The following is a 14011-nucleotide window of genomic DNA, read 5'->3' on the forward strand; positions in this document are numbered from 1 at the left end:
CACTGTTTAAATGTCCTTGCCTGCCCACACGCTTAGTGTCCACATGAATTCCTTACCATGAATAATTACTCTCTGGATTTTAGGGACCAAATCAGCCGCTGTAAACTGGCAGGACTTTAATGCCACCACAGCAGATTGCGTCACAGTTTTGCAGCTGGGTGCGGTGATGGATTGGCTGGTACGTCACATCATCCCTGATGACAACAACACATCTGAGATGCACACTGACATTTCAGAGGGTAAGCTGAATGTTAATTCTTTAACCTGTCACATTACAAAAACTTGAAAAAATCCCCCAAAGAAACCAAATTCCAAGAAATCCAATCATGGAAATGTTTGCACACACTTGTGATTATGCACAGAGGTCCACCCTACCAGCCAACCTCAGATCTCCACGCATGCACAAATGAATGCACATACATCGACACACATTCTGGTATTGATATTTGACATCACAGTAGAGACGCAAATCTGGCATAGCTCTGAGGTCTTTCAGTCCCATCTCTGGCTAACAGGCCAAAAATTAAGTCTACTAGGAGACGGGGGTGTCGACCATACAAGAGGTAGTGGGGTGAAAAGCCTGTTGCCTCATGCCTGGTGCAGTTGTATGCATGTACTATCTGAGGCAGATGCTCTTTCCAGCTGCTCTTTGCCTTCTCCTCCAGTGTCCTTAGCATTTGAAGAAATATCCAATTAAATGGCTCAGCTGGAAATGGGTTGCCATTTGGATGGTATGGTGTTGTCCTTGAGTGAGCATCTCCAGCCAGGTGTCCCCACTTTGCAGTTATTTATTTGTAAAAAATGTTTGGTATCATGTATGATTTTCGTTCCACTTCTCAAGTGTACACCACTTTGTATTGGTCTTTCACGTGGAATTCCAATAAAACTGATTCATGTTTGTGGCTGTAATGTGACAAAATGTGGAAAAGTTCAAGGGGGCCGAATACTTTTGCAAGCCACTGTATATCAGATGATACTGATAACCTAATGCTAATTGCAATAACTATGCAGAGGTCTCTAGGCCTCGACCTTTATGGAGCATGTGAAGTTTGGGGCAGAGTGGACAAAGAAAAGTTTCTCAGCAGGTTCAACAGCTTGCTACAACACAGGCCGATGAAGTATTGCACTCACTCATCCAAACTGGCAAACATGTAACATACACCCTAAGACTGATCCTGCTTTTTACTCCTTTGCTATGATTTAATTTGATATTATGTAGCCTTGGAGACAGTTTGCATAGATTAGAATGTTAGATTGCTGTGATGTCATCAATGCCCGATGTTTTGTTTTAATGTCTTGTGATAGTTCTAAGTGCAGACAAAGTCAGAGTTCAAGTGAGTTTAGTACAATTTTGAACCAGTTTCTGACATGTGGTCAAAATCTTGGCCGACCTTTACCACACCACGTGCTGTGGGTGTGCGTAAATATGTAGGTGAGTAAAGTCTCCTTTACCTGTTAAATTCATCTTAATTTGGGGCTTTTACTTCAGGTGTTTTGATTCAGTAGTAACCAAGTGATCTTTGTACAAACTGCAGACCGCCACACTGATCCCTGGTTCCTCAGGATAGAGGACAGGACGTCAGATGGGCGAATCAAGAGCTCCAAACGCAAAGATTGTGCCACAGAAAGACTGGAAAAAGCTTCCAAAAGAAGCAAGGACAGCAAAAGTCCAACCCCAGGCCTCAGCCATCTTGTCTTGGAGAAGTGTAAGTGAGACATTCAGAGATTTTTTGTTTTACAGTTATTGATCATCTGTAGGCCTGTGTGGAGTTCAGAGGTCTAATTGGTTTTGGTTTTTGCAGCTGCTTTCAGAAAGAAGAGCAGCAAAGGAAAGTCAAGCAGCGATGGAACAAAACAACCACGCAGTAAAAAGAGCAAGACATCAAGCTCACAGGAGGAGGCCAGCTGCTCCGTCTACGAGTCAGATACACACAGCACATACAAAAGTCACACTAAAGGTAAGAAGTACATAGGTAAGTTCACACCACACCTGCAGTGATAGAGCCTCTTTCCCAAGCTCTCAGAGTTTAGCTGGTATCCATCTGCTAATCACTAGGAAGCTTCTAACAAAGACTGTATGAATGTGTACATTGAGGCAAAGTCAGCTTTCCTACATACAACTAATCACAACCCCTGTGTTTGTTTTGTCTCTCTGTAGAGGACTTTGAAGAAAAATACGAAGAGCAGGATAAGCTGGGTGAAGGAGGCTTTGGGACTGTCTTCTTTGGAAAAAGCAGAGAAGACAATTTCCCAGTATGGCTTCTTATGTGTGCACTTTACAATTCTTCTAGTGGCAATCTTTAATGGATAATGTAAATCTGATTATTTGAACGTATTTTTCATTTGTCTGTCGAGTCATAATGAGACAGCTGGTACATGCAGCCGCTGAAATGCAATCCAAGGGTGTCTTCCATCGAGACATTAAGCCAGACAATATTGTGTTTGACACATCGCCTGATCATCCAGCATTTCTATGTGTCAAATTCATCGATTTTGGCATTGGAGTCCCTTTTAGAGCAGAAGCAGTCACACGAAGAAATGGTAGGTCGTCAGCCTCACTGTTTAAATGTCCTTGCCTGCCCACACGCTTAGTGTCCACATGAATTCCTTACCATGAATAATTACTCTCTGGATTTTAGGGACCAAATCAGCCGCTGTAAACTGGCAGGACTTTAATGCCACCACAGCAGATTGCGTCACAGTTTTGCAGCTGGGTGCGGTGATGGATTGGCTGGTACGTCACATCATCCCTGATGACAACAACACATCTGAGATGCACTCTGACATTTCAGAGGGTAAGCTGAATGTTAATTCTTTAACCTGTCACATTACAAAAACTTGAAAAAATCCCCCAAAGAAACCAAATTCCAAGAAATCCAATCATGGAAGTGTTTGCACACACTTGTGATTATGCACAGAGGTCCACCCTACCAGCCAACCTCAGATCTCCACGCATGCACAAATGAATGCACATACATCGACACACATTCTGGTATTGATATTTGACATCACAGTAGAGACGCAAATCTGGCATAGCTCTGAGGTCTTTCAGTCCCATCTCTGGCTAACAGGCCAAAAATTAAGTCTACTAGGAGACGGGGGTGTCGACCATACAAGAGGTAGTGGGGTGAAAAGCCTTTTTGCCTCATGCCTGGTGCAGTTGTATGCATGTACTATCTGAGGCAGATGCTCTTTCCAGCTGCTCTTTGCCTTCTCCTCCAGTGTCCTTAGCATTTGAAGAAATATCCAATTAAATGGCTCAGCTGGAAATGGGTTGCCATTTGGATGGTATGGTGTTGTCCTTGAGTGAGCATCTCCAGCCAGGTGTCCCCACTTTGCAGTTATTTATTTGTAAAAAATGTTTGGTATCATGTATGATTTTCGTTCCACTTCTCAAGTGTACACCACTTTGTATTGGTCTTTCACGTGGAATTCCAATAAAACTGATTCATGTTTGTGGCTGTAATGTGACAAAATGTGGAAAAGTTCAAGGGGGCCGAATACTTTTGCAAGCCACTGTATATCAGATGATACTGATAACCTAATGCTAATTGCAATAACTATGCAGAGGTCTCTAAGCCCCGACCTTTATGGAGCATGTGAAGTTTGGGGCAGAGTGGACAAAGAAAAGTTTCTCAGCAGGTTCAACAGGTTGCTACAACACAGGCCGATGAAGTATTGCACTCACTCATCCAAACTGGCAAACATGTAACATACACCCTAAGACTGATCCTGCTTTTTACTCCTTTGCTATGATTTAATTTGATATTATGTAGCCTTGGAGACAGTTTGCATAGATTAGAATGTTAGATTGCTGTGATGTCATCAATGCCCGATGTTTTGTTTTAATGTCTTGTGATAGTTCTAAGTGCAGACAAAGTCAGAGTTCAAGTGAGTTTAGTACAATTTTGAACCAGTTTCTGACATGTGGTCAAAATCTTGGCCGACCTTTACCACACCACGTGCTGTGGGTGTGCGTAAATATCTAGGTGAGTAAAGTCTCCTTTACCTGTTAAATTCATCTTAATTTGGGGCTTTTACTTCAGGTGTTTTGATTCAGTAGTAACCAAGTGATCTTTGTACAAACTGCAGACCGCCACACTGATCCCTGGTTCCTCAGGATAGAGGACAGGACGTCAGATGGGCGAATCAAGAGCTCCAAACGCAAAGATTGTGCCACAGAAAGACTGGAAAAAGCTTCCAAAAGAAGCAAGGACAGCAAAAGTCCAACCCCAGGCCTCAGCCATCTTGTCTTGGAGAAGTGTAAGTGAGACATTCAGAGATTTTTTGTTTTACAGTTATTGATCATCTGTAGGCCTGTGTGGAGTTCAGAGGTCTAATTGGTTTTGGTTTTTGCAGCTGCTTTCAGAAAGAAGAGCAGCAAAGGAAAGTCAAGCAGCGATGGAACAAAACAACCACGCAGTAAAAAGAGCAAGACATCAAGCTCACAGGAGGAGGCCAGCTGCTCCGTCTACGAGTCAGATACACACAGCACATACAAAAGTCACACTAAAGGTAAGAAGTACATAGGTAAGTTCACACCACACCTGCAGTGATAGAGCCTCTTTCCCAAGCTCTCAGAGTTTAGCTGGTATCCATCTGCTAATCACTAGGAAGCTTCTAACAAAGACTGTATGAATGTGTACATTGAGGCAAAGTCAGCTTTCCTACATACAACTAATCACAACCCCTGTGTTTGTTTTGTCTCTCTGTAGAGGACTTTGAAGAAAAATACGAAGAGCAGGATAAGCTGGGTGAAGGAGGCTTTGGGACGGTCTTCTTTGGAAAACGCAGAGAAGACAATTTCCCAGTATGGCTTCTTATGTGTGCACTTTACAATTCTTCTAGTGGCAATCTTTAATGGATAATGTAAATCTGATTATTTGAACGTATTTTTCATTTGTCTGTCAGGTCATAATGAGACAGCTGGTACATGCAGCCGCTGAAATGCAATCCAAGGGTGTCTTCCATCGAGACATTAAGCCAGACAATATTGTGTTTGACACATCGCCTGATCATCCAGCATTTCTATGTGTCAAATTCATCGATTTTGGCATTGGAGTCCCTTTTAGAGCAGAAGCAGTCACACGAAGAAATGGTAGGTCGTCAGCCTCACTGTTTAAATGTCCTTGCCTGCCCACACGCTTAGTGTCCACATGAATTCCTTACCATGAATAATTACTCTCTGGATTTTAGGGACCAAATCAGCCTCTGTAAACTGGCAGGACTTTAATGCCACCACAGCAGATTGCGTCACAGTTTTGCAGCTGGGTGCGGTGATGGATTGGCTGGTACGTCACATCATCCCTGATGACAACAACACATCTGAGATGCACACTGACATTTCAGAGGGTAAGCTGAATGTTAATTCTTTAACCTGTCGCATTACAAGGCTTGAAAATTCTGTTTTCGGTGTTATCTGTCTTTATCTGTATCACTAATGCACACGCAGACTTATATAAACACCAACGTGATAAACTCAAACCCCTCTGTTGTATTTCTGAACAGACTGCAAGTGTTTTCTGTTCGGTTGTTACTGTCAGAACCATGAAGACCGCCTCACCCTAGAGGAACTTCAGAATCATCCCTGGCTCAAATGACTTATTGATGCCAAGCAAAACAGGGTCACAGAGCAGAAGCTCTAACAGAGCCTGAGTCAGCCTGAGTTATGAATACAGTTGTGGTCTAATGTTTTGTCAGTGGTACAAAGTTTGCTTTTGTGCACTTTGCCACTTCAGTTTGTATTTAGAGCCACGACTGTATACACAACAGACCGAACATGCTCAGCTTTGCCAAAGCTTGCAGGAATTGGAGTTTAATTTGATCAATGAATTATTTCTGAATCAACAAAAAAATGGGCAAATGTAAAGAAATGTATCAATCAGGGAATTAGTAGCAACATTAATTGGACAATCTAAATTTGTTGGTTAATTATTAAATGAATCTGGATAACTCATCCTGCATCTCCTGTGATTTTAAGTCACTGATATTGATTTATTAACGATTATTTGTTTGTACTAATGTGTCACAATTTCCTTGAACGTTAAAGGGTCTGGATTTCTTCTCTTAAGCGCCTCAGGGTGATCATCCTGTCCTGTCAGACTAAGAAATGCAGTTGTGAGTTTTTCATTGCTTCGCCTGCACAAAATACCTAGGCACCAAAAATGGTCCAGCTCTCTCCTGCTGTCCTGTTGTATAAGGCGCACACAATTCACCGTGATGAGAGGATAACTTTTGTCACTGCTCCTGTCCTTGATCCTCTGAGCCACTTAAACACCAAACTACTTGTGCGCTGTAGGGGCTTTTCTAATGGTCGTGCTAAGGAGTCCTTTCCCTCCCATCAGTTGCAGAATGCACTCAGAGTTGTACAACACTGGTGTAAATATCAAGATGATGCAACTTTGAACATATTTAGGTCAACAGACTTTTGACTAAAGTAAGAAGAAAAGTGAATCTAACAAATAATATGAATTGGTGTTAAATAGTTACTAGTTACTAGACAGTAACTAGGCCAGGGGATGCTAATCACCTGCCAAGGGATATTAGTGACTGACTTATTGATGCTAGTTAATAGCTTAGGTATTCTATGTGGTAACCTGGCAAGTAATCACTTGCCTTAAAAGTCTCGCCAGTCCCCTAGGGACACTTGTTGGTGGTATTTATTTGTTCATGTTACAGGCCTTGCTGTAGTGGGCGTGACCACAGATTACAATCCTGTAAAACAGGAGAGATAATGAACAGAGGAAATTTGTTCTTGTTCAGTTTCCCTTTCAGGTGAGGTAACTCTGGGTTGCTCTGACATATAAAATGTGTATTTATTTTCTGGACTCTCTCTGGATTCCTCTGCAGCTGATATGTTGCTCTCAGATTCACTGTTTGATGCTGAGCTTGTGGTGAAATATGACATCATACTGTATGCCTATATGACATCATACTGTATGCCTATATGACATCAATCTGTATGCATATACGATATCAAGCTGTCTCGTTCCAGGACTTCAAGCTGAGTGCATACTGCATACATGAGACAAGGCTGTATGACATAAACAGTAGCGGTTTTAGATACGGGCGACACGGGCGGTTGCCCGGGGCGGCATCGTGGTGGGGGGCGGCATCACGGGCATCGGCAAAAAAAACCCAAAACATGCTTGTACTCATGCTGCCCCGACATCATGCCAGCGCATATTGGGAATGGCATAGGCACCGATCGGTTTTCTATCGCCCATTAGCTGGGAGTAACGGCGCCCTCAGTTTGCGAGGTGCGCCTGCTGCTTGCGGCACAGGGAGGAGAGGGCGGGGCGGCGGGGGATTCTCTGGCTGGCTGGAGCAGCATCTAATAACCAACTCGCAAAATAAAACTAAATAAAAACAAACCAACAACACGAAAACACCAGACATTATGATACAGACTTATAATTTGCACCGATGTTTTTTCAAAATTCTATACGCGAAAAGTGAGCGTGAGAGCCCTCGGTGCGTCTGCTCGCTGCTGAAGTCAAAGTAAACTTTATTGTCATCTCCGCTACATACAGTCCAGTATATAGAGAGACGAGACGACGAGGCTCCAGTTACAGCAGTGCAAGTAAACGAACAATAAATATTTAAGAGTTTCACAAATAAATATACACTTTAGGACTTGGGGTAAAGGGATCAATAACAATTTAAAATGTATATTTTATATTTTGTTGATTTAAAGTCTCATACACAACCCGTTTTTAAAGTTTAAAAAAAAAGAGAAAAGAAGAGGAGTGTAGCGACTTCCACAGTCGTTGAGCCTGCCTGACGCGCTGTCAACTTTACGCAATAATGCCAGAGGTGGAATTGCTTGCTTGTTTATTAAAGTGCTTGAAAAGTACTTTAATAAACGTGATCGGCTCGCGATTCAAACTCTTAAAACATCACAGGCTCTAATGCAACAAGGGGAAACTCGTTGTGCTGCGGTCAACAAAAACTACCAGCCCTCCTCTCTGTCAAAATCAAACCAGTGAAAGACAGACTGACAACGCCCTCTTAATGTCGCCGCTACCACCCACGTGACTCCCGTTACACATCACCATAGCAACCAAACAAATGAAAACCCAGTGATCATTAAAATTCAATACATTTAATTATGGCTCCTACAAGGAGAAACGAGCAAAAGATACAGGTAAGCAGATGTGTCATTGGATAATGGCAGGTCATGTATCCTAAAACATTAAGAATCAGAATACTTTCTTAATCCCTAAGGAAATTATGTGGGTTACAGTTCCTCCAAGAAGAAATGGTAAAATAGTAACAGTAGCAGACTAAACTCCAAACAATATATACAATAATATAATGTTAATTAGTCAGTGTCAATTGCTGATTTGTCCTGTTCTCATTGTATGACGAATTATGATGTCTGTTTAGTAGCCGTTTACATACTATGCATACTCTCTCTCTCTTCATATGTGTGTGTGTGTGTGTGTGTGTGTGTGTGTGTGTGTGTGTGTGTTTGATGCTGAGCTTGTGGTGATACTCTAAGCCAGTACTGTACTCTGGCTGTTTCAGAGTTTTCACAGTCACTGGTTTCGTAGGGTTACTGATGTGTTTGACTGGTTTCTTTTGCTTAATGCAGGGGTGTTTTCTGGTCACATACGCCTCAATGTCCTTCTTCATAAAAGGCCAGTAGAAACGGTCCCGTGCCAAGTGAATGACCCTCTCTGCCCTGCGTGACCCAAGTCATCATGGAGATGTTTAAGCACTAGGAGATGATATTGTGCTGGCAGCACAAGCTGCCTTCGCTGAGCCGCTGTACGATGTTGCAGCTGATTTTCCATATGAAGCTTTCCCCACTCATGCATAAGCTCTCTCACAGGGCCACTGGCTCTCCTTCTGCCATCATTAGTTATTACTGATTTTGTTTCTTTCAGTTTGATAAGTTAACTGATAGAGGGATCCTTCCTTTGGGATTTTACCAGGTCACTGTGACAGGCTGCAATGGTGACATGTTCACAGGTGTCTCTGGCTGGGCATGTTAGGCACAGGGCAGCGACATATGCAGCATCTTGTCTCTTTGCAGACTCACAACCCTCCCATGTAGCCTGAATGGCCTCTCTCGTCAGCTCTTCAGTACACTTTGTGAGGTAGGTGTCAATGTCAAGTGGAAACCGAGAGAATGAGTCTGCATCGATGTTCACCTTCCCCGGCCTGTATTTGACATCAAACCTGAAATCTGCCAGCTCACCTACCCAGCGGTGGCCTACTGCATTCAGCTTTGCAGTACTCATCACATATGTGAGGGGATTATTGTCTGTATAGACCAGGGGTGACCCAGCATTTTTCCAAATACAGCAGCGCTAACCAACATCATTTTTTCAAGTAATATAGAAACTATTTTATATATTACCTTTTTAAACATCCCATTTTTCTTTCTAATGTCATTAAAACAAGTTTGCACATTTGTATAACAACAGTCAGACCTCCAGATCTTTTAAGCGTTCAGTTTTTTTCTCAGTGTCACACATAGATTAGTTTTCGTCTCTTTCAATAAGAAAGTCAAATCTTCAAACCCTAAAGCAATCTTTGTTTCTTTCAATCATTCCAATATTTTTCATCTCCTGTAATATAATTGCAGTTAACCAGGGCTTAGCTACTCTGATCCACAGTGATTTTGGGGGTGTGGATACTTGTTTTTTTTGACAGGTGCAGAGCCTTTTTCTACAAAATTACGAATAAACTGCACTTTTTAAAAGTACCATTAACATTAATGTAGACTGACAAGTAACTCAACATTTAACACAGTGATCAGTAGAGAAGAAAGAAAATAACCCATTTTACAATTTCTAGTTCAGATCAAAATTATTGTTCTGATTAAGGAAACAGTAAATCTGGCCACATTATTGTCCCGATCCTCCAATTTTCCCTTTCCAATGTGACGAAATAAAATTCAACCTTTTTAAATAAAAGCAGATGCACACCCAGATATTTCTTACAGTAAGAATCCTCCAACAACCTTTCAAAAGAAACATTTTTTGTCTTTCCTTAATTTTTAGACCAACTGAATCCATAAACCTGTAGCTGCAGACCCCAAACTAACCAAATTTAATGTTTCCTTAATCAGCACAGTAATTTTTAACTCTTTGTGTGTTATGTTTACTCACAGTTTTGATGCTTGCTTCTTCGACTTGATCCATGATTGGCTCTGCACCATCGCTCTGCTGTTTTCTCTCTCCTCATGCTTCTCCTTCATGCGTCCTGTCCTCAGATATAATCCAACCAGCTGCCTCCTTGTTTCCTTCTTGACTTGTATTCGCAAAATTTCCAGTTAAATTAAGAGAAATCCAGAAAAGTTTTCCTGCTTCAAAAGCTCTTCCAATTGCCTGTCTTCTTGTCCTCCTTTAAATGTGCATTTTTGTATATTTGTATTTATTTGACTTCATATTGCCATGACAACATAACACAGAGCATCTTGGTAGATTAAAGCAGGGAGTTCTGTCCTCTGCAGAAATGCTGGTGTTCCATAGTGATGTAAAAGTATGTTAATAATCTTTAAACAGACACTCACTGATCCTGTAAGAGCAGGAATTTAACTACAAACCCTCTTAGTCCCCATCAGTATCATTCATTCTGCTCTGCCGCAATGGTCACAGTGGCTGGTTTAAGTACGTTTGCCCCATAGAAAGCCACTGATGTTCAGTGAGCCCCTTTGATACATATTTAGACCTTCATAATTTTCAGGGTGCATGAGTGTTATATCTCCATCTCATCCTAAATATTTTGCCAACATGTAAAAGGCATACGTCCACAAGATTTTGATTTCTTTAATTTTAATTTAAACTTGTTTTATTCTGTGTTGCATGTTTTGAAGAATCTTCTTCAGAGTAGACTTTTGGTGTAAGCTGATAGTGAATGAAAAAAACTATAAAAAGCTGCTGTGGTTTTAATTTTCCGAGAGAGGTAATGCACATAATGCAGAGACGAGCGCACGGGGGATATCCAAATTCTAGGAAGGCAGCCTGCTGCTGTACACAGGCACATCCTTCTCAGTCATAGTTCTTAACAACTTGACTGTTTTCTCAAACCACACAAAGAGTGCTGTTTCCATTCTGGGAAGTCTACTCATTGGTGTAGGCAGCTCTTCAAATTATAAGTAGCTATATATGAGCAGCTATATTAGCTTTGACTTAACATATGTTAAATAGTATACTTTCCTCTTTTAAAATTTATGATGGCTCAAAATTCAAACCTTACAAATTAAAACCCTGAATCATCACCACTTGTGTGAACTACAAGGGTGCCATCATTTTTCTTTTCAATCCATTAAGTACCACATTTTACACACTGAGCAAGAAAGGAAGTAAGCTCTTCATGGTGACCCCAGGAATTTTAATGTATCACTTTCTAGCATACGGCTGACACTGCTCGACATCTTACAGTGCAGTATAAGAGTCCCGCCACAAGGAGACACTGAAGGCTTTCAAACCAACAGTTTCTGCTTCCAAAGCGGCGCCAACCGTCACCACCGATCATCGTACTTATGTAACACAGACCATGGATGCATGTTTGAGTTGATACATCACTTAAAGCCACCACTGTTCAGGCATCACATCTGTCCTTTAGGTTTCCCTTTAATACACAACATTTTTATCCCTGGGTACTAACTTTTTTGTTGTTGTTGACTGTTTATTTATTTGTTTGTTTGTTTGTCCGATGCTCCTTTTGCACTGCTAAATAGGCTGTAGCCAACATGATTTATAAAGGGATTATAAAACTAAGAAATTACTGCATTATTTTACCTACTCCTATTAAACTCACTTTCCTAAAAACTGATTGCAGCTTCTGCTTTGTGATGTCAATGTTATGTCTCTAAATGATTTCATATCATTCATGGGAGATATGCTTGACAAATGAGAAGTTAACAAGTCACTGCTACAAGCTGAATCAATTCATTGGGGCGACCTGCGTGTTGTGTTGCATTGTCTGATTTGGTCATAGTGTGTAAACACCTCTAGAGGCCACTGTTGCATAGCTGCTGCAAACTTTTTCTTTTTTTTTTTTTTTTTTTTTTTATTATTAGTAAAGATAACATACAAATAAAATGCACCATATATTATACATTCAGAGAATAAACATTCCTTACATATTAACAACTTTCATACATAGGAAAAAATATATATATAAAGATGGGGTCACATAATTTAACAGATTATTAACTCACTAAATCAAAATCTTCCACAAAGGAGACAAAAAAAGCAGCCTTTTTCTTTTTAACTAAAGTCAAAGATTTAACCAACAGGTTTAAGGCGTTTTTCCAGTAAGCTAGTGTTGGTTTGGTCTTAAAAAAACGACATTTATGTATAAATTGCTTGCACAAGATTAATAACACATTAACACCATAATTAGCTTTCTTTTCTTTCAAAAACACTCCAAACATGATCATATTTAAGGTAAGTGGGGTAATTTGAATCCCACTGGAAAAAAGCCAGGTATGAAAATCCAACCAAAATATTTGTATAAAATTGCACAAAAAGAATAGATGGTCCAAATCCTCCTCTTCTGTTTCACAAAATACACAATTACCAGTTTCTATTTTGAATCTATCACCAAGGAGTCTATTTGTCGGGTAAATTTTATTCAAAATTTTAAATTGGACTTCTTTCCCTTTAGGAGGGATAGGGAAGGTGATATAATCAGTTCTTATTTTTTCAATTTCTTCCCTTTGGAAATCTTTTAATATGTAATTACGTCTAAGTAAATTTGGAGAATAAAGACTCCTTAATGAAGATCTTAGAAACTTATTATTGCATTTAACATCACAAAATCGAATATCATCTATATATAAATGCCTTAACTTGGGGGATATGTCAGAATATATTATATCATTTACAACTATGTTTTTAAGTGACAATGGAATGGATTTTATAACCCGATTAAATTTACTTTTAGAACATTGGATATTAAACTTTTGGCAAAAATCTTGATGTTCTAGAACATGTCCTTCCTCATCTACAAAATGGGCAATTGCCCAAACACCTTTTGATAACCAATCTTGAATAAAAATAGATTTTCTGTTCATTGGTATATATCTATTGTTCCAAATTGGGCTATTATGTGGAGTGAAATTATGTTTAAATAACATTTTCCAATAAAGAAGGACCTGTTTATGGAATTCAGAGAGTTTAACAGGTAGCTTAGTAATTTCAAAGTCACACTTTAGGAGAAAATCGATACCCCCCAATGTGTTAAAGACCTTACTTGGTATAAAAAACCAAATGGAGTGTGGATTATTTAGGAAGGATTTTAACCATTTAAGTTTCAAAACACCATTCATTATATCGAAGTCAATTGCGTTTCCACCACCTTCAATGTATGGTTTAACCAAATCATCTTTAGATATATAATGGCACTTATTCCTCCAAATAAAATTAAAATTCAAGCTATTAATTGTTTTAATAACTTTATTTGATATTGATAAAGAGTAAGCTGGCTATATAAATCTAGATAAACTATCCATTTTGGTTAATAATATTCTTCCAAAAATTGTGATGTCTCTTTGTAACCACTTATTTAAGATTGTCTTACATTTGTCAACATTATCTGAAATATTTACTTTTTCTAAGACTTTGTGATCTTTTGAAATTGTGATGCCCAAATATTTTACCTCCTTCTTCACCTTTATATCGTACAGTAATTGTGAATGACACTCCTTTAACGCCAATAGTTCACATTTATTTAAATTTAACTTTAAGCCTGAAGCTTTTGAGAATGTAGTGATTATTTGTTTTACCAGGGGAATCTGATGTTCATTTTTTAAGAAAAGAGTAGTGTCATCCGCAAGTTGACTAATTATTAAAAAATTATCCATAATCTCAATTCCGGCAACGCTGCTGTTTTTAATTAAAATTGCGAGCATCTCCACAACCATTATGAATAACAGCGGAGAGTTTCCACACCCTTGCCTAATTCCTCTTTTGACGCTAAATCTTTTACCAGTGCCATAGCCTAACGACACAGAGCTATTTATATCATTATACAGTATATCTATTATCTT

This window comes from Pelmatolapia mariae, linkage group LG13 (genome assembly GCF_036321145.2).
Source record: "Pelmatolapia mariae isolate MD_Pm_ZW linkage group LG13, Pm_UMD_F_2, whole genome shotgun sequence".
NCBI classification, from domain to species: Eukaryota; Metazoa; Chordata; class Actinopteri; order Cichliformes; family Cichlidae; genus Pelmatolapia; species Pelmatolapia mariae.